The 20712-nt window shown below is 39.4% G+C and overlaps 1 long non-coding RNA gene across 1 annotated transcript in view; it reads right to left on the bottom strand.

Moving 5' to 3' along the window:
* Positions 1 to 2032: 2032 nt before the first annotated feature.
* The window catches only part of LOC147916130 (uncharacterized), a 45497-nt gene continuing 26817 nt past the window's right edge, over positions 2033 to 20712 (bottom strand). Inside the window, exon 3 of the long non-coding RNA XR_015553421.1 lies at positions 2033 to 3209. This is a non-coding gene — a long non-coding RNA (uncharacterized LOC147916130). The remainder of the gene's footprint in view (positions 3210 to 20712) is intronic.

A 20712-nucleotide genomic window follows, 5' to 3' on the forward strand; every position in this document is an offset into this window, starting at 1 on the left:
ATTTTCTCACAATAAGCATCAAAATTTTATCAGGAATCAGTAGAATGACAAATGCCTGCAAAGTATAGAATAAGAATACAAGTAAATTCTATGTTTAAAGTAAACTCCAAGTTGCATTTTTCTTTATTATTTTCCCTCCTAACTAAGCCATTCAAGTCTACCATTTTCCAGCTTTCAGTGTTTCCATCACTGGGATATGAATTCCAGTTCTTAAAAACAATAGACACAATCCTTTAAAGGCTTTCGTTTTTTAATATTGGATTTCTGAGTAAATAGCTACCCTTACCAAAGAAATAATTATTTCTAATGGTTTGTAAATAAATGTTTTTTTAATTCTCTCATTTCTTTGCTTTCTTGTAGACTCAGAGTAACAAGAAAATTGGAGGAAAGAGAGTCAAATATGGGTCTGTGTGGTTGTCCCATAACTCCAAACCCACCCTTCCATTCTCTGCTTTGTAATGCCCATGCCAGGACCCTGCAAACCACATTTCTTCTTTGCCAGCTGGCTCCCTGTCAAACTTTGCCATTAGGCAGCACTAGAGGGGGACTGCAAGGCTGGAGGATGAAGAGGGGACTTGTACTTCCTGTTTGCTTCCTCTTGCTTCCTGTTCCTGTGAGTATCACCCTACACCTTGGCAACTATGGTCCCTTCTTGTAGCAGCAGTTGGATCCAGTTTGCAATTTCTCCAACACTTTCAAGACAAACCTCATTACAGTACCTCAGAGACACCAGTACCAACCGGCCAGTGTCCCCACCTCAGGGGTCTGGGCCCCAACCCCACAGGGCTTCTCTTCAAGTTCAGAGATGTCAGAGAGAGTCAAGCTGTGCCCTTTCCCAGAAGTCTAACTTCCAGCTCTGGGGAGCCTTTCCTCCAAACCTTTAAGTTTTAATAATTCCAACCTCTTCCCTTTAACCCCTCAGCCACAGGGATGGTAGCGGTTCCCACAGTTGCTACCTTCATGAGATATTAGTGTTCTCTTTCTGCCTCTTCATTACCTAATTAGCAATTTAATACTTACTTAATAATTTTTTATCTTAAATAATCTCTATTAAAATAACTGGTATGATTTCTGTCTCCTCAGTGGACACCAACTACACATGAATTAATACCAAGAATAAGTCTAGGGAAAAAAATGTTTAAAAATATGATTTGGGGGATTGATTTTGTTGTATCCTTGGGCTTGAACGCAGTGCCTAACTCCTTGACAGTGGAATATGGGATACTAGTGATCCATGCATTGGCATTACAATTAATTATACCTGTGGTTGATTATGAGGAAGTTCTTAATGAATTAAGTACTTTGGAGAAACAAGTAATTGCTTCACTTGATTGTTAATGAAGTCATGTTGACTACAAGGATGGTGGCATTGAATGGATTCTTCTGAGTGTACTGGAGCACTTACAGAAAGAAAATTATAAGCTCAGGTCTTTACACACTCAGTTTAAGTTACAGATTACCAGATAATTTCTTTTATGTCCTAAAATAATCTCTTATTTCTTGTAGCCGCAGGGCAAATATTGTTGAAGACAAAACACAAAATTTAACAATAGAGGTTGCAGAATTACAATATAGATTGAATTCATGGCTTCCCTAAGTCTCTTATGTAAAAGTTAAGGCCTCAGTTAGGTAGAAGTGAGACTTGAAACTTGGAATGGGGACATCTTCTTGGGTTCAGAAGATATTGAGAATCTTAACCCCACCTCACCCCCCATCATCACCAAATCACTCTGAGACGCTCTAGCCAGTGGAAGGAGCCTGTCTTGCATGTCTAAGGAGATGATAGATTCATAATGAAGATCAGATATCATCAAGTTCAACGGGGGAACGTACATGGTCTGATTTGGGAGAAAATGGCTTGTAAACCAAAAGAAGTGCAAGAGTTGCTAATTACATTGACATAGACCTAGAGAAAATGTAGAGAAAATGTGTTAGAATGCAAACCAGAAGGTGGAAGATAAACCCTATGAAAATTCAGGAACCAATCACCTCAGTAAAGTTTCTAGATTCCAATGATCTAGAGTATGCTGAGATAGCCCTTCCTGCTGAGGAGAAAAACAAGTTGCCAAGTGTCTCACCACCTACCGCTAAAAAAGTGGCATGAGCCTTGGTGGGCTTTTTTTTTTGGATTTTGGAGGCAATTTATATCACTTTTGAGTGTGCTGCTTCAATTCACTTGCAAAATACATGTAAGACTGTCAGTTTTGAGTGCAGACCCTGGCAAGAGAAGCTCTAAGTCAAGTCCAGGCTGATGTGGAAGCTGCTCTTCCAGTGGGGCGCTGCGATCCAGCATATACAATAGCCATCAACTACACAGACAAGAGAAATACAAGAAAATGGATTACAGGCCAATTTTATCCAAGAGCATAGATATAGAAAGTATTTTTAAAAATTAGCAAACTCAATCCAGCTGTGTGTAAAATACTAGTATGTAAGCTCCACAAAGGCAGTAATTTCTGGTTATTTTTTTTCCCATTGCTATATCCCAACACTTTGAAGACCATCTGGAACATAAATGGAAATAAATATTATTTCTTGAATGAATGAATGACCAAAGTAGGTGTATCCCAGGAACAGGAGGGTTATTTAACAATGGTGAATCTATAAATGTATTTCACCACATTAATGGACTAAAGAAGAGCACATATGTGATCATTTTAACAGATTCAGTAAAGGCATTTGATAAAATCCATGACCCATTCATTAAAAAAAATTCTTAGCAAACTAGAAAACATAATTTAAAAATAGAGACAAGCTACAATATCAAAGAAGAAGAAACTTAGGAATAAATCTAAGAACTTTACAAATCTGTAAGAACTTAATGGAGAAATTTTTAACGTGTTATTGAAGCTGCTAAAAGAAAACATCCAAGTAAAGGAAGAAGTAGTTCCCCAAGCACAATTTTAAGACTACCTATGTTGAGGTATTTTGTTTTGTTTTGTTTTCTGCACATCTTCACCCTGGAGGACAGCTGGGATTCCCATGAACTTGAAGAGACATAAAAACCCAGTTTGATAAAAATGCATTAGGTGGGGCTGGCCCAGCGGCATAGTGGTTAAGTTTGTGCACTCCGTTTTGGCAGCCCAGGGTTCACAGGTTCGGATGCCAGGCGTGGGCATACACACCGCTCATCAGGCCATGCTGTGGCAGTGTCCCACATACAAAATAGAGGAAGATTGGCACAGATGTTAGCTCAGGGACAATATTCCCTACAAAAAAAAAAAAAAAAAAGTCCATTAGAGTCTGCAAACAATGTTTACATGTGTTTACTGCTCTAACCAGGTCTTCCGCAGCCCCTTGAGGAATGTATACTATGCTCTTGTCATATAGACAGAGGTCTGGAGTCCATATGGTTTCTGCGACCAGCAATATTCAGAGGAGCAATTCATCTGCATGATATCCCTCCTGTGTCTCTCTTCTTCCCCTTTGAAAAGTAAAAAGATCTCCCAAACGAAAAAAGCAGGGGAGGTAATTATGCAAGTAATCACAATATCAACAAATTAGAAATTCAAACTGAACCGTAAGTACCTTAATAATAATTGCCAATACTTATTGAGCTCTTACTCTGTGCCAGATTTTGTGCTACATACTTTACAGGTACATATTATCTCATTGAATCTTTGCAATAACTCTATAAGTAGGGAATATTATTCTTTTCATTTTACAGAGGCAGAAACTAAGATATAGAGGGTTAGTTAACCCAAGGTCATGCAGCTAGTGTATTAGTTTTCTAGGGCTGTCATAACAAATTATCACAAACTTGGTGGCTTAACACAACACAAATTTTGGGGCTCGCCTGTTGGTGTAGTGGTTAAGTTCGCACACTCCACTTTGGCAGACGGGGGTTCTCAGGTTCGGATCCTGGGCGCGGACCTACACACTGCTCATTAAGCCATACTGAAATGGTGTCCCACATACGAAATAGAGGAAGATGGGCACAGATGTTCGCTCAGGGACAATCTTCCTCAAGCAAAAAGAGGAAGATTGGCAGCAGGTGTTAGTTCAGGGCCACTCTTCCTCACCAAAAAAAAAAAAAAAAAACCCACAAATTTTTTCTTTTACAGTTCTGGAAGCTAGAAGTTCAAAAATCAAGATGTTAGCAGAGTTGATTCCCTCTGGAGGCTCTGACAGAGAACCCATTTCATGCCTCTCTCCCAGCGTCTTGCAACTGCCTGCAACCTTTGACGTCCTTTGGGGTGGGGCTGCATGACTTCAGTCTCTGCCTCCGTCTTCACGTGGGCTTCTTGTATATCTCTGTATCTCCTTTTCTGTCTCTTATAAGGACACTCACCGTTAGATTTAGGGCTCACCTTAATCCAGGATGATCTCATCTCAAGAGCCTTACCTTAATTACACTTGCAAAGATTTATTCCAAATAAGGCCACATTCTGATGTTGCCGGTGGACACATTTTCTGGGAGCCAGAATTCAATCCACTACAGTTAGTAAATGGTAGAACCAGGGATTCAAACATAGTTCTATTTGACTTTAAAAATCTCAATTTCTGATCCATTCTTCTATACTTCTCTTCTTACCAAGTCTTACTTATAGTAGATACTCAATAAAAGGTTAATGGCTGAACAAGAATTAAAGAATAATTGAGATACTAGAACAGTCCTCGAGTTTGTTGTACCGGAATTTATTCTATAGTCACTTGTCAGAAGACTACTTCTGAGTAATCACACTGCGTATAGTTACTATTCTTTCTACAAAGATGTCACTAACTTGCCACTTCCTCCTGTCATTATCCAGTTCCTCTTTGATCCTTCACAATGGTTGTTTTAAAAGCAGAAACCAAAGGCAAATTACAAATTTACTCAGGAAAGAATTAAAGACAGAGGTGTGGTCAGAGAGCCCCACTAATGAGGTGAAATCGTCAGTACCAGGCTTTACTCCCGCTGATCAAAAGGCAAAATGAGCAGTCACAGGCCTCTCTCAGTGTCTCTGTTTTCAACTCTCCAGTAAACCTGGGACTGTAACGCTAATCCACTTCTCATGTTTTCCAAGAACTTTCTAGCAGAATTCCTAGAACAAAAAAGTGGCAGGGTCATGGGGTTTTCTTGGTCATTTGCTGTGCGTTGAGCCCCAGAATGTTTCCGAGGTGGTTAATCTTTCAAGTCTATGTCACAGAGGTAAAAGGGTATGGAAAAGACAGAAGGAGGAAAAAGAAGACTTCCATCCTAAGTACTTTTATAATTGAAAAATGTGCTCATATGAATGATAAAATATATGAGATAAGATTTCCAGTGAATGCTATCAGCTCTTTATTTTAAAAATTATTTCTAAAATCTATGTGAAGAAAGATTTGTATTCAAAACCATTAATCCTGTAAGATTACTTCAGTCTTTATACATTGAGGATGAATGGTGTATTTCCATAGTCAAAAAAGTAAATACATTTAAAAGTCAATTCAGTGAATATATGTTATTGTAATCTCTCTGTCTAATTATAATATGCCAAGTACAATCATGTTCTTAGATGATGACAACAGAAAAGGATTTTTTAAATATGTCGCACGGAATTAAATTCTCAAATTGTCTGATCGCCCTCCTCAACTCTACAAAAGCAGGGCTGGGGAAGGAATTGAGGGGCACAGTTAGGGGTGGGTTGGTTGGTTGGTTGGTCTGTTTTAGGTTTTATCCATGACGTCAAGCTCTCCAAAAACTTTCTGTTTTCAGTTTCCCCACCAGAAAGTAGACAGCGATATCTTACTGAGAAGTCAATGTCCATATGTTTTTCAGGACACGTATCCACATTTTTGGATTAGAAAGTAACGCTATATATTTCACAATCCCACCACTCTAGAACACAGAAAATTTGCTAACCAGAAGTAATATATTGTGCAAGCCCTGGGTCTTAGATACCCTGAGAAGTTCACTTCTTTCTCCTTCTACCCTGAATCTTCATTGAATGGCCGGGGCCCCAGGATTGAACTTCAGCCTATGTTGCCCTAGTTCCAGTTTTCTCTCCACCTTTATCACAAAGCACCGTCGTCTCAGAATGGCTTATGCCCAAGCTCACCCAGATTTCAACACATCCTACTTCATCTCTCTGTAGCATTTTATAATGATGGAGATATACTACTTTGACTTGTAGGACACAGCTGTATCCTAATTTTCTCCCTACCGCTCTGACTACTTTTCCTCATTCTCCTTCACAGAATTCTTTTCCAAAGTTAACTACTTCAACACTGATGTTCCTCTGGATTCTTTCCAGAGCCTCCTGGCCTTCTCAGCCTACTGTGATAGGCAATCTCATCCAACGCTATGGTTTAAATAAGGCGTCAGCAAACTATAGCTCACAGGCCAAATCTGACCCACTGTCTGTTTTTATAAAGGTTTATTGAAACACAGCCTCACTCACTTATTAACATACTCTCTATGGCTCTTTTTGTGCTACAACAGCAGAGTTGAGTAGTTAGACAAACCATAGGGTCTGTAACACCTATCTGGCAGCCCCTTATAGAAAAAATTTGTTGACCCCTGGTTCAAACAATCACTTCTATATTGAAAATTCCAATTCCAGTTATTGTATCTCATTTAGTGGGAGACTGGGAAGAAGCAAAAACCAAAGCCTGTGGACACGCAGGATCAAGGTCAAAAATCAATGAGCAGGCAATAGGTTCAGTCCACGACTAAAAAGCAAGGGTGAGGTTAAGCCACCAATGTCTATGCCAGGATGCCACTTAGACTCACTCAGAAGACTCTCAGGTTTCTTTTTGGCCCTGAGTGATTGATAATCATTGCTTGAGGAAGAGAATATAGTTGGAGGAACAATTTTATCAGGAATAAAAAGTGGCAAGAGAATGTGTTTGACTTTGGGATGTTTTCACTTGTGTACCAATGGGAAAGCCAGTTTACGTCCAGAAAAGAGTCAGATATACAAGACTGAAACTCAAGACAAAAGTGTGAGGATACATATTTGGGAGTCATCACTGTTTACATGAGAGCTGAGTCCTGAACTAGGAATGAGATCAACCAGCCAGCATGTGTAAAGTGTATTTTTGCAACTCCAAGTAAAGAAGGCCAAAGTAAATTAATATCTTCTTGGGTGTAACACTAATTCACTAATTTGGTAAATGCTGATAACTGCTAAGAAAAGAGAGAAGTTAATCTACAGAAGAAAACAACAGAACCATGTCCTAATTGCTAAGTGCTGGGGATCAAATGCTAAAAATCATTGTTGCTGCAGTAGCTGCTGTTGCTTTAGCCTACCAACCTTGCAACTTGAGATAGTTTGGTAGAACGATAAGCAATTCCCTGGTAAATTTAATCCATGTAAACCACTAGTTTAGCTAAATCTCAACATTTGTTCTCAGTATCAAATTCTTTTATCTGAATTTCCTGGGTAACCATTCCTGTACCCACTAAATTTTTTTCTTAAATAATTTTTTTGTTTTGGCAAATGTATTCATAATTCAATTAAAATGTATTATATATTTACGTTTACGTGTCATGAATTTATCTTTTAAGTAAACTTTTTATTTTGGAATGATTTTACATTAACAGAAATGTTACCAAGACAGTACAGAGTTTGCCTTACTCAGTTTGCCCTAATGTTAACATTTTATATTACAGCAGGACTTTTCTCAAAACTAAGAAATCAACATTGGTACGTTACTATTAACTATGCTCCAGACTTTATTTGGATTTCACCAGTTTTCTCACTAATGTCCTTTTTCTGTTTCAAAATCCCAAGCAGGGTACCAGATTGCATTCAGTTGCCATGTCTCCTTAGTCTCCTCTGCTCTGTGACAGTTTCTCAGTCTTTCCTTATCTTTCATAACCTTGAGAGTTTTGAAGGGTATTGATCAGGTATTTTGTAGAGTGTCCCTCAACTTGCATTTATATGATTTTTTTTGGGATTAAATTACTGTTATGGATCTTGGGGAGGAATATCTCATAAGTGAAGTGCCCTTCTCATCACATCATATCACCAGGCACACGACGTCAACATGATGTTGACCTTGATCATTTGGTTAAGGTAGTGTTGCCAAGTTTCTCTATAAAGTTACTATTTTTCTTCTTTCTGTACTCTATTCTTTGGCAGCGAGTCACTAAGTCCAATCCACACTTAAGGAAATTAAGCTCCACCTCCTGGAGGGGGGAGCAAATGTAACATTACAATGTTTACATCTACTTATATTACTTGGAATTCTTCTTTAAGGAAGATTTGCCTCTTCTCCCCAATTTGTTTATTCAATCATTTATTTATATCAGTGTGGACTAATATATATTTATTTTATGTTTGGGTTGTAATCCAATACTATGCCATTTCCTTTGTTGTTCAATTGTTCTGGGTTTGGTCCTTGGTAATTCTTTTAGGTTGGTTCCTGTGTCCATTTGATATGCCCCCGTATTTTATATTTTTAGCACTTTCTTGCACTACAGATGCCCCGAGCTCATCTTGTATTTTCTCTGCTAGAATCATCCACTTTTTAACTATTTAGAATAAAGAAAATAGTTTGGCAGTTGCTTAAAGTGTTAAACATATAGTTATCATATGACCCAGCAATTCCCTTCCTAAGAGAATCAAAAATGTATGTCTGCACAAAAACTTATACACAAATATCAATAGCAGCATTATTCACAACAGAAAAATGTGGAACAATCCAAATGTCCATCAACTGACAAATGGATAAACCTAATGTGGTATACCTTTATCCAATGGAATATTATTCAGTCATAAAAAGGAATGAAATGGAGTCAAGATGGCGGCGTAGGCAGACTCTGAACTCACCTCCTCCCGTGGACACAGCCAATTTACAACTACTCGTGGAAAAATTACCCCTGAGACAGAACTGAAAACTGGATAAGAGGAACTCCTGCAACAACGGACAATCCTAACTGGGGTAGAAGAGGCAGAGACTCCCTTCTGGAGAGGAAAAACACCACCTTCACAAGCTGCCAGCGTCACGGCTGCAGGGAGCAGCCCACAGGTACGCACCCTCCCTGGAGGAGCGGGGCCCTGAGCCGGTGAGCGCCCCCGCCGTGGGCATTTTGTGGACCCAGCACAATCGACACCAGCGGCATAATATCTGACTTTGCCTGCTACTAAAACATTGGGGAGCACCCCCAGAAAACCCAGTTCACAAAGAAACTAAAACTGGCTCTTAAAGGGCCCGCACACAAACTCACCAATTCCAGAAAGCATCTTAAAATCACCAGAAAGAAAGGTGCACAGTGCTTTGGTGACAAGAGACTCACCTAATAGGCCCTGAGTGCATCTCGGTGAGGGGTGAGACCTCTCCAGGGACTGGGACATTGGCGGCGGCCACTGTTGTGGCCCGGTGTGGGCGTGCTGACACAGACTGCATTGGAGTTCTCCCTGAGGCCTGCTAGCCCAGGGTCTGCTCTACCCGCTAGAGCACCGATTTAATCCAGCTCAGCAAGGGCAGGCAGCCCACCCTAGAGACTGGCCCCACCCAACAACAAGCCCTCAGGCAACGTGTGGGCCTGCATAGATTGGTGACTGGATTCTCTGCAGCCTGGCAACTGAGCCGACTTGAGCAGGGCAGGGTGTGCACAAGGAGTGGGTGGAGAGTGTGGGGCGGTGGCGGAGTGTGTGGGGCTCCCGCCGTGGAGAGACTGGGTCCGCTTGGGGAGGTCGGGGCGCTCACACGGGGCAGGACTGTGTTGACTGTGTGTGTGGACCTGTGGGCAACAGGGCTTGTCAGCTGCAGAAGACTTGTGCTTCTCAAAGACCCACATAGGAGGTTTGCCACACCTTCCAAAGCCTGAAACAATTGGGTGCTCCTGTGCCTAAGGCCAGCCCCACCCAGCTGCAATCCTCAGAGAGCTGATAAGAGACATAATAGGCTAGAGGCTTGCAGCAATTGTAAGGCCCTGAGCCTAACAACCTGCCACACCGGGGGCCTACTCAGTTAAAAGAAATACTGCAACATAAATGTGGTATTAGAGCTTACAGCCAACTGTGCTGGGGCTCCCCACACCTGATAAAGAGACTGAAGGGCCCACAACAACTACAAGCAGCTGAGCATTACAACAGCTGGCCAGGAGCATAACTCAGTCTCCCTGGGCGCCTATAGGGAGAGCTAACAGGCCACAATAGAAGGACACACGTAGCCCACATAGGGGTCACCCCTGGAACATTGAGAACTGAGGGAAGCACACTGGAAGCCTCCTAAGGCATCACTTACATAAGGTCACCTATCCAAGAGCAGGAGACGTAGCTGACCTACCTAATACGTAGACACAAGCACAGGGACAGAGGCAAAATGAGGAGGCAAAAGAATACATTCCAAGTAAGGAAACAGGACAAAACCCCAGAAAAGGAACTAAGTGAAACAGAAATGAGCAACCTACCTGACAGAGAGTTCAAACTAAGAGTGTTAAGGATGCTCACTGATCTGGGGAGAAGAATAGATGAACTCAGTGAGAATGTCAACAAAGAAATGGAAGATATAAAAAAGAACCAATCAGAAATGAAGAATACAATACTGGAAATGAAAAATTCATTAGAGGGACTCAAAAGCAGAGTAGAGGATACAGAAGAACGGATCTGTGAGCTGGAAGAAAGACTAGAAGAAATTACCCAAGGTGAACAGGTAAAAGAGAAAAGAATTAAAAAGAGTGAGGACAGTCTAAGGGACCTCTGGGACAACATCAAGCGCACTAACATCCGTGTTATAGGTGTCCCGGAAGGAGAAGAGCGAGACAAGGGGGCAGAGAATCTATTTCAAGAAATAATAGATGAAAACTTCCCTAACCTAAGGAAGGAAACAGACATCCAGGTACAGGAAGCACAGAGAGCCCCAAACAAGATAAACCCAAAGAGGCACACACCAAGACACATCATAATCAAAATGTCCAGAATTAAAGATAAAGAGAGAATCCTAAAAGCCGCAAGAGAATGTCAAGTTACATACAAAGGAAACCCCATAAGGCTATCAGCTGACTTCTCAGCAGAAACCTTACAGGCTAGAAGACAATGGCACGATATATTTAAAGTGCTAAAAGGAAAAAACTTACAGCCAAGAATACTCTACCAGCAAGGTTATCATTCAAAATGGAAGGAGAGATCAAAATTTTCCCAGATAAGCAAAAATTAAAGGAGTTCGTCACCAAGAAACCAGTGCTACAAGAAATGTTGAAGGGACTAATTTAAGGGGAAAAGAGAAGACCACAAATAGGAAAAATTATCTATTTCCATGATCAGAACGTAATGGATACAAATGCACAAAAAAGAGGTTAGATATGATATTAAAAACATAAAAGGAGGGAGGAGGGGAGTTAAAGAGTACAGCTTTCAGACAGAGGTCAAACTAAAGTGACCATCAATTCTGTATAGAAGAAGAAAGGAACAGAGAAGGACTACTAAAACACTGAGAAAAAAAAAAAAGTTAAAAAATGGCAGTAAGTACATACTTATCAATAGCTACTTTAAACGTCAATGGACTAAATGCTCCAATTAAAAGGCATAGGGTGGCTGACTAGATAAAAAAGCAAGACCCATATATATGCTGCACACAAGAGATGCACTTCAGACCTAAAGACACTCACAAACTGAAAGTGAAGGGATGGAAAAAGATACTCCACGCAAATGGCAATGAAAAGAAAGCTGGGGTAGCAGTACTCATATCAGACAAAATAGACTTTAAAACAAAAACTGTAAAAAGAGACAAAGAAGGGCATTACATAATGATCAAGGGAACAATCCAACAAGAGGATATAACACTTGTAAATATCTACGCACCCAATGTAGGTGCACCTAAATATATAAAGCAATTATTAACAGACATAAAAACAGAAATAGACGGTAACACAATAATAGTAGGGGACTTTAACACTCCACTTACACCAACGGATAGATCATCCAAACAGAAGATCAATAAGGAAACATTGGCCTTAAATGACACACTAGAACAGATGGACCTAGTAGATATATACAGAGCATTGCATCCAAAAACCGAAGAATACACGTTCTTTTCAAATGCACATGGAACATTCTCCAGGATTGATCACATATTAGGCCACAAAACAAGTCTCCATAAATTTAAGAAGATTGAAATAATACCAAGCATCTTTTCTGACCACAACGGTATGAAACTAGAAATCAACTATAGGAAGAAAATCAGAAAAGCCACAAATACATGGAAATTAAACAAAATGCTACTGAACAACGACTGGGTTAACGAAGAAATCAAAGAAGAAATCAAGAAATACCTGGAGACAAATGAAAATGAAAATACGACATGCCAGAATTTATGGGATACAGCAAAAGCGGTTCTAAGAGGGAAGTTTATAGCGATACAGGCCTATCTCAACAAACAAGAAAAATCTCAAATAAACAATCTAACAATGCACCTAAAGGAACTGGAAAAAGAAGAACAAACAAAGCCCAAAATCAGTATAAGAAGGGAAATAATAAAAATCAGAGCAGAAATAAATGAAATAGAGACCAAAAAACAATAGAAAAATTAATAAAACCAAGAGCTGGTTCTTTGAAAAGATCAACAAAATTGACAAACCTTTAGCTAGACTCACCAAGAAAAAAAGAGAGAAGGTACAAATAAGTAAAATCAGAAATGAAAGAGGAGAGGTTACAACAGACACCTCAGAAATACAAAAGATTATAAGAGAATACTATGAAAAGCTATATGCCAACCAATTCGACAATCTGGAAGAAATGGATAAATTCTTAGGATCATACAACCTTCCAAAACTGGATCAAGAAGAAGTAGAGAATTTGAATATATCAATCACCAGTAAGGAGATCGAAACAATAATCACAAACCTCCCCAAAAATAAAACTCCAGGACCAGACGGCTTCCCTGGTGAATTCTACCAAACATTCAAAGAAGACTTAATACCTATCCTTCTCAAACTCTTCCAAAAAATTGAGGAGGGGGGGAAGCTCCCTAACTCATTCTACGAAGCTGACATTACCCTGATACCAAAACCAGACAAGGACAACACAAAAAAAGAAAATTACAGGCCAATATCACTGATGAACATCGATGCGAAAATCCTCAACAAAATACTAGCAAATCACATACAACAATACGTTAAAAAGATTATACACCATGATCAAGTGGGATTTATTCCAGGGATGCAGGGATGGTTTAACATTCGCAAATCAATCAACGTAATACACCACATTAATAAAATGAAGAACAAAAATCACATGATCATCTCAATAGATGCAGAGAAAGCATTTGACAAGATACAGCATCCATTTATGATAAAAACTCTGAATAAAATGGGTATAGAAGGAAAGTACCTCAACATAATAAAGACCATATATGAGAAACCCACAGCTAATATCATCCTGAATGGTGAAAAACTGAAAGCTATCACTCTAAGAACAGGAACCAGACAAGGATGCCCACTGTCACCACTCCTATTTAACATAGTACTGGAAGTGCTAGCCAGAGCAATCAGGCAAGAGAAAGAAATAAAAGGGATCCAAATTGGAAAGGAAGAAGTGAAACTGTCACTATTTGCAGATGATGTGATTTTATATATAGAAAACCCTAACGAATCCACCAGAAAACTTTTAGAAGTAATAAACGAATATGGTAAAGTTGCAGGATACAAAATCAACATACAAAAATCAGTTGCATTTCTGTACACTAACAATGAAGTAGCAGAAAGAGAAATTAAGAATAGCATCCCATTTACAATTGCAACAAAAAGAATAAAATACCTAGGAATAAACTTAACCAACGAGGTGAAAGATCTGTACACCGAAAACTATAAAACATTTCTGAAAGAAATTGAAGAAGACACAAAGAAATGGAAATATATTTCGTGCTCTTGGATTGGAAGAATTAACATAGTTAAGATGTCCATACTTCCTAAAGCCATCTATAGATTCAATGCAATCCCTATCAAAGTTCCAACAACATTTTTCACAGAAATAGAACAAAGAATCCTAAAATTTATATGGAACAACAAAAGACCCCGAATAGCTAAAGGAATCCTGAGAAAAAAGAACAAAGCTGGAGGTATCACACTCCCTGATTTCAAAATATACTACAAAGCTATAGTAACCAAAACAGCATGGTACTGGCACAAAAACAGACACACAGATCAATGGAATAGAATCGAAAGCCCAGAAATAAACCCACACGTCTATGGACAGCTAATCTTTGACAAAAGAGCCAAGAATATACAATGGGGAAAAGAAAGTCTCTTCAACAAATGGTGTTGGGAAAACTGGATAGCCATATGCAAAAAAATGAAAGTAGACCCTTACCTTACACGATACACAAAAATTAACTCCAAATGGATTAAAGACTTGAATGTAAGACCTGAAACGATGAAACTTCTAGAAGAAAACATAGGCAGTACGCTCTTCGACATCGGTCTTAGCAACATCTTTTCAAACACCACATCTGACCGGGCAAGAGAAACAATAGAAAAAATAAACAAAATGGGACTACATCAAACTAAAAAGCTTCTGCACAGCAAAGGAAACCATCAACAAAACGAAAAGACAACCTAACAATTCGGAGAAGATATTTGCAAACCATACATCTGATAAGGGCTTAATCTCCAAAATATATAAAGAACTCATGCATCTCAACAACAAAAAAACTACCAACCCAATTAAAAAATGGGCAAAAGACCTGAACAGACATTTCTCCAAAGAAGATATACAGATGCCCAACAGACACATGAAAAGATGTTCAAAATCACTAACTATCAGGGAAATGCAAATCAAAACTACAATGAGATATCACCTCACGCCCATCAGAATGGCTATAATTACAAGACAGGAAACAACATGTGTTGGAGAGGAGGTGGAGAGAAGGGAACTCTCATACACTGCTGGTGGGAGTGCAAACTGGTCCAGCCACTATGGAAAACAGTATGGAGATTCCTCAAAAAATCAAGGATAGAACTACCATATGATCCAGCTATTCCACTGTTGGGTATTTATCCAAAGAACTTGAAAACACAAATTTGCAAAGGTACATGCACCCCTGTGTTCATTGCAGCCTTATTCACAATAGCCAAGACTTGGAAGCAACCTAAGTGCCCATCAAGGGACGAATGGATAAAGAAGCTGTGGTATATATACACAATGGAATACTACTCAGCCATAAGAAACGATGAAATCCAGCCATTTGTGACAACATGGATGGACATTGAGGGTATAATGCAAAGTGAAATAAGTCAGAGGGAGAAGGTCAAATACCGTATGATTTCCTTCATTAAGTAGTAGATAATAACAACAATAAACAAACACATAGAGACAGAGATTGGATTGGTGGTTACCAGAGGGGAAGGGGGGAGGGAGGAGGGTGAAAGGGATAATTCGGTACATGTGTGTGGTGATGGGTTGTACTTAGTATTTTGGTGGTGAACATGATGTAATCTATGCAGAAATAGAAGTACAATGATGTACACCTGAAATTTTTACAATGTTATAAACCAATGTTACTGCAATAAACAAAAAATTAAAAAAAAAAAAAACGGAAAAAAAAAAAGGAATGAAATACTGATACATGCTATAACATATATAAACCTTGAAAACATTACGCTAAGTAAAAAAAAATCAGTCACAAAAGGCCACATTTTGTCTGATTCCATATATATGAAATGTCCAGAACAGGCAAAGCCACAGACACAGAAAGTAGATAAGGAGTTACCAGGGGTGGGGGGAGTTGGGTACAGAGAGTGACTGCTAGTAGGTATGAGGTTTCTTTTGGGGTAATGAAAATTTCTAAAATTAGATAGTGGTGATAGTAGCATAATTCCGTGAATATGCTAAGAACCACTGAATACTACTGAATAAGTGAACTATTGTACACTTTAAAAGGATCAATTTTATGAAATGTGAATTACATCGCAATAAACCTGTTGTTAAAAAAAGAAAAGAATAAAGCACTTTATATGACTGTCCTTTGGACACCTAAAGGCCTTCATCAATATATAAATGTTCTAATATTTTCAAGTAAATAAATCTTTAAAATACTGAATGAACATGGCAATAATAATGGCTACTCTTTTTTTTTTTTTTTTTTGCTGAGGAAGACTGGCTCTGAGCTAACATCTATTGCCAATCCTCCTCGTTTTTTTTTTTCTTCCCCCAAAGCCCCAGTAGATAGTTGTATGTCTTAGTTGCACATCCTTCTAGTTGCCGTATGTGGGACGCGGCCTCAGCATGGCCGGAGAAGCGGTGCGTTGGTGCGCGCCCGGTATCCGAACCCCGGGCCGCCAGCAGTGGAGCGCGCGCACTTAACCGCTGAGCCAAGGGGCCGGCCCCATAATGGCTACTCTTACTTAAGTACCCAGTATATACTAAGATGTACCATATGAAATTGCCAACATTTGACTGTCTTTGAGGTATAAAGTGGAAATTTCATATGGTTCAACCTAACTCAAGACTAGGCCCTCGTATATCATTTTCAATACCAGAAATGGTCCCACCAGCTAGAAAACAGACCCAGTGAGATTCACAGAGTTGCCTAAGGTCAATGAGTACCTGATAAAGCCAGATTCGAATCCAAATCTGCCTATTGCAAATGCTGGGCTCATTCTGCTAGTCCACACAGGCTCCCAAAGTAAATGGGGCTCTTGAATTTTACACATAATGATTCTAACCATTATTTTCATGAAAACTAGCTATATACAAGTATGGTTGTTTTTAAAGGGGGCAGGGAGAATTGGACCACTCATTTTCAACTTGGAGTAGACTCTTGGTAGAGCTCAAATCTGAGTTTAGTACCTTCTGGTTCAGACTATTCAATTAAGGTGTTTCTGTATCTCTTACATCACTGATAGGCCTAACATCTCTAGGTAGGCAGGACTTTCCATTTTTAAATCTTTGACTATTTTCCAGGAAACGGGAGTGAAAGAGAGAACCCAGGAACTTTATGTAAAACAGAAACAAGCAATCAATGATACACAGGTTGGCTAACGTTGTTAACTCTAAAATAACGAACTGCTTTTAGTCTTTCTTGATTTGTTTCTAATTTTATCTCAGGATTTCTTTACCTTAATTTGGTCTTGCCAAAAATTCTGAGTTTGATATATGAGTGCAAAGTTTTAATGACTACAATTTTTTTCTCCTCTGTCTCTTGCCCGTTTCCTCTGTTATTTGACGCTTTTTTATCTTTCTCTGTCTATTTCCTCCAATTTTCTCCATTCAAGAGTTAGCATCAAGCCTCTTGTTAGTGTCAGTTGCATTAAATGCCATACAAATGCTATGAAAAAATAAAGTTCAGACCATATCATTAAATGTATAGTTATGGGGGCTTTTGGGGGGGCGGGGGAAGAAGTTGGCATTTTTCAGGGGGGAGAATACATAGTCTTACAGAGTACAGAATAACAATATGTGTGTAGTTGGAAGAGGATAGAAAGGAAACAATAGCTCCCCCACCCAACCCCACATTTCCAACCCTTAACCTGTTTTATTTGACTCCTTAGAACTTAATACTGTTGGACATAATATTTGTTTATTTTCTCTCTCCCCATGTTCAGATGAAAATCCCCTGAGGGCAAGCTTGTTTGTTCCTTCCTATATCCCTAGTGTCCAGAATAGAGCTTGGGCTAGCGGAGCTTCTCAGTAAATATTTGTCAGATAAACAAATGAATTTAACAACATAATCAAAGTAAACACAGAAGAAACAATTATGTTAGGGAGAATTATGGGCCTTTTTTCTCTAAAATATTTTTAATTTATTATAAAGTTATACTATTACTATTAAAGTTATTATAATAAAATACTAAGTTCAAATGCTGACAACCTTTGTGAGACTAGCTGACAGTCTGAAACATGAGAGGAGGATGGAGATTAAGTGATTTATCTCAAGGAGAGGAGCCAGCATGGGGGCCCCTGGGCAGGATGACTGGTGAAGGAGCTGCAGAGGAAAGAGAAGCAGCTCATCTGACAAGAGCATGGAATAAATTTTTCCTTCCTTTTCTTCCTCCTCCCTCTCTTTCTTTGAAGCATAGCTGATTTCTTTGTCTTAAAATTAATTGCAATAGTTAGAAAAGACACTAATTAGGAACAAATTCTGTTTTAAGCAGTGTGAGTAGATTACAATCCTATTTGAAGGAACCTGTGGCCTTTGGCTGGGGGAAGAAGGGATTCTGAATGGCTGAAGAAGTCAGGCCACATGCTCGGAGCCAATTAGATTCACCGAATGTCCAAAGTTTAGCAATCTCTAGTTAAATAATGAGCTTTTTTCACTAAACAGCGTTCCTGCCATTTAAACACAAACTCATTATTATTATGATTATTTTTTTAGTAACTATAACCTATCATTCACCAAAATGACACTTTAAAAAGTCAATTTCAAGAATCACCTTGGCTGTCACTCAATCTCATAAATCTTTCCAAATCCCTTTAGAGCCAGCCTGACAGCACAACCTCACACAATTTACGATATAAGTCAGCTACACCTGTTGCCTATAAAATGCGGTTTAGGACAACAAATACAGTTGTAAACCTATATGCCCCAATGCGGCTTTTGTGGCGAAAAGCAAGCACTCTTGACTCTTGTATTTGATCCTTAATGGTTGTCTCAAACAACACACACCGTTCAACAACTCTCAACGCAGCCATTCTTGATTCTGGTGGATCATAAACTATACTTTTATGAATTGAGGCTTCCCTAAGATAAACTATATTGTCCATGAAATCATTAAAAATGAAACAAATCTGTCGTATGATCTCTTGCATTTTTCTCAAATAAGAATACAGTCTCTCTCTGACTTAAGTTTCCTGACCAGATTACAAATCTAGTAATTATATCCTGACTCTATAAATCTACCCCCTTTCATTGCAAATGAATGAATTACACTCATCTCATCTTAAATGCCATGGAGATTTGCTCTGCACTGTTAAATTGCTGCCATCTTTCTCCTCAGATAGTAATAATAATTTACATTTGTTTAACTCGTCACAATCTGCAAATTCCTTGCACATAAAATTTTTTCTTTTAATCCACGATAGAATACCTATGAGGTAGGTATTATTAGTCCCAGTTTTATAGACGAGGGAATTGAGGCCAAGAAGAGTTAAGTAACTTGCAAAAAGTCAGACAATAACCAGTCTCTTACCCATTTCAGCCTCAGGCAGTGATTTTACCCGTAGCCTCAGCCCTGTTCAGTTTCTGACCAAGGCGGAGAGTACACAGGCATTAGGAGCCCAGACACTAGCTAGTAGGGCCTTGGAGTTGGCCTTGCTGCAGACCTGAGTCAGTTAGTCCTGGGCATTCTGATGCCCTCGGTCCTGCTGCTCTTCCCTACCTCTGCCTCAGCCCTGTCCCAATAACTGGTTCACGTCTCAGTTCTGCCACTGACACTGGAGCTGTAGTGACAGCCCACTCCTGCTTATCTTGGCTTAAGACCTGACAACACACTTAGCCTGTGCCAGCTTCATCTCTTTAGATATTGGACCCAGTACCCTTAGCTGCCGCTGGAAACTTGCCCTAACCCATAGAATTCCCCTAAAAGCATGATATGATAAGGCTAGCACTCACTTGCACAGAACAAGCCACTCTCTGGAGAATCTTAGTAACGTGCTCCAAATACCAGATAAGACCTGGTCCAGGCAAAGCTTATGAAAGGAGACCAACCACATAAATAGTTCCTAGAAAGCAAGCTCCTACTGTACAATTGAGCAAGTTCATCTTAAGGGTTCATTATCAAAACCCAAACTTGCTCTCAGTCGTTTCCTGGCAAATAATAGAACACCATGTTCTTGAGAGATCACCACCTCTTATTGGGGATCCTTCAGATGTGCATATATAGAACAGGAAAATCCTCTGTATCTGGAATAGGTTCAGCTGTAGTATTAGAAAACCCAAATTAGTAGTAGCCAAAACACAAAATATTTTGTACTGTGAAAAGTTCTGAATTGGTACTACGATTTGGTATGAAATCCATAAAGTTCTGGGGAACCTAAGATCCTTCCAGCTTTCTGCTCTATCACCCCTTATGTATGGCCTTTGTCTACCTAGATCAAAATGGCTGCCTGAGGTCCAGCCAACACTTCTATATTTCCAGCCACTAGCTAGAAGGAAATTGTCAAGAAGAGTGCACCTCAACCCTTTAAAAACTTCCCAGAAGTCACATATGACACTTCCACTTATACCCCATCAGCTAAAATTTAGTTCCATGACCACACCTAGCTGCAAGAGAGGCCAAGATTTAGTCTTTATTCCAGGTTACTATGTTCTTCACTGAAAATTAGGGTTCTATTACTACACAATAAAAGGCAAATGAATACTAGGAGGCAAATGGAAGTTTTCTGCCATAGTTCCTTCCTCAAACAACTGTTGGAACTCTTCCCAAAGCAGGGGGATTCCTTATTTTACTTTCCTCCAGGACTTCATGACTTATCTTAATATCTGTCTCTCTGCCCAACTCATGCATCCTGGGATCCAGATAGTAGTTCGCAAATGCAACCTAGTGCCCAGCTGGCTTCAAAAGAATCTCCTGAGGAATTCATTTAAAACACAGATTCTTGGGGCTGGCCCAGTGGTGTAGTGGTTAAGTTAGCATGCTCCGCTTCAGCAGCCTGGGGTTCACGGGTTCGGATCTCAGGCGTGGACATACACACTGCTCATCAAGCCATGCTTTAGTGGCATCCTACATACAAAAAATAGAGGAAGATTGGCACAGATGTGAGCTCAGGGACAATCTTCCTCAAGCAAAAAAAGAGGAAGATTGGCAACAGATGTTAGCTCAGGGCCAATCCATCTCATCAGAAAAAAAAAAAAATAGAGATTCTT

Source organism: Ceratotherium simum, chromosome 10, assembly GCF_057802395.1.
Source record: "Ceratotherium simum simum isolate JZ-2026a chromosome 10, ASM5780239v1, whole genome shotgun sequence".
Lineage (NCBI taxonomy): Eukaryota > Metazoa > Chordata > Mammalia > Perissodactyla > Rhinocerotidae > Ceratotherium > Ceratotherium simum.